The sequence below is a fragment of the Leopardus geoffroyi genome, chromosome C1, assembly GCF_018350155.1.
Source record: "Leopardus geoffroyi isolate Oge1 chromosome C1, O.geoffroyi_Oge1_pat1.0, whole genome shotgun sequence".
In the NCBI taxonomy this organism is placed as follows: Eukaryota; Metazoa; Chordata; class Mammalia; order Carnivora; family Felidae; genus Leopardus; species Leopardus geoffroyi.
This window is the reverse complement of record NC_059328.1, coordinates 120150918-120152871: the sequence shown is the minus strand read 5'-3', so window position 1 is coordinate 120152871 and position 1954 is coordinate 120150918.

Sequence of the window (1954 nt, the reverse complement as noted above, 5' to 3'; positions counted from 1 at the left end):
ACCTACCGCTAGGTGTCTTGGATCCCGGGACCCACACTGGGTCTTTGCTTTCACTCTTCACTCTGCCCCCCTAGTGCACACTTTGCTTTCCTCCTTGGATGCCCTGCACACCCCAGTCTCTTTTACCCCTCCTTTCTGGCTTCCACGAGGGACACTTTCCCTTCCTGGTGCCCCAGGATATCCTTGCTGTCTGTCCTGTCCCGACTTGCTTGTTGAGGCTGCCCCATTCTTCCAGATCTTTTCTGTCCTCCCTCTTGAATAATGTTTTAGGTGTATGCTCAAACTCTAGGTTCAACAGATGCCAAACGAGACCTCTAAGAGCCTGGACAGCAAACAGGTAGACACAGGAGAATAGTGAGGAAGGGGGCAAACTTCAGGGCACTTCAGCTCCAGATATGGGTACCTTCTGGAATGCCAGCCCTGTGAGGCCAGTTCTAATTTTTCAAAGAGAAATCAGAAATCTGAATTTTTATGTAAATTTTCCATTAAAACATTTTATTAAGTTACCATTTATGCATGTTAAAAACCTCTAATAGTATGAAAGGTTTAGAGTTAAGGTTAGAGTTGGGGTTAGGGTTAGGGTTAGCTGTTCTGGTAGTTAGCTGTTCTGGTATTTAACCTATTTCTTGGTTTTTCAACATTATCTGCCAACTTCTACGTTTCCACCATGGTAGTTACGTGAACTCCTTCTCTCACGTCCTCTTCCTTCTTACCTCAATGCTATTACATCATAATTGTTGCTTACATCAATAGTCAAAATTCATATCATTATCACTGCATAAAAACAACATGGGCTGAGTAGTTCATTAGGATTACATTTCATTTTTTGAACCTCTTTTATTTATCTTCTCTGGACTTAACCGTTGCCTTCTGATTTAATTACCTTGGTTTTCTGTGCATTTTTTGAATGTAGGGTTTTTTTGGGTTATTTTCCTCCCAAATATTCCAACAGCTTTCTCGAACAGCCATCAATGTCATTTTCTATATCGCCAAATGTGTTGATTCTGCGTTTTCTTTCTACCCATTCCCCTGCTCCCTGTATGAATCCACCACTCCATAGGCCTACTGAATACATGTCATTCTGAGATTTCCCTTTGCCACTTGGAAGTGTTGGACCCCTGTGTTACTCCTTAACTTATTCTCTTTTTTGTTTTCCTGGAGGGCAGGCTCCAACAGCTTTCCCAGAAAAGGTTCATGAGAAGTAAATTGTTTATCCTTACTTGGCTAAAAATGCCTTTATTCTATCTATACACTTGATTCTTTTGACAAGGTTTAGAAATGTGGATTGAAAATTCGAAATAATGTTCCTCAGAATATTGAAAGCATTGTTCCACTGCCTTTAAATTTCCAATATTGTCATTTGTGGTTCTCAGTCTTCATTATGTGATCCGGTATTTCATCTTCTTCTTGACTTTTTGCTATCTTACGTTTGCCCATGGTATTCTGCATTTCAGTTATGAGCCTTGGTCGTCTTGATTTCATTGCTCTTTGTAACTGATGAGCCCTTCCAGTTTGGAGACCAGTTCCCTTCACCTTTTGGGGAATTTTATTTATTTTTTTAAGTGTTCGTTTATTTTTGAGAGAGTGTGCGTGCATGCACATGTGCATGCATGAGTAGGGGAGCGGCAGAGAGAGGGAGGGGGCAGAGCCCGACGGAGCGCTCCATTCCATGAACCATGAGATCATGACCTGAGCTGAAATCAAGAGTCCTGAGCCACCCAGGCACCCTGCATTTTCTTTCTCTGTTGACTTTTTTCTTTCTTCTAGTTTATTCGTTCTCTTTTTCGAGACTCTCTGTGAATAGTGAACTTTCTGGACTAAAGTCTTAAACTTTTAAACTCCTCTGCTTTCTCTTTCTCTTTTGTCTCACTTTCTGCACAGTTCCCTCATCTTCGTGGTTGTGGTGTACTGTATCTGCTTGGTTAGCCTGGATGACGTTTTCTAGAACCCTTCT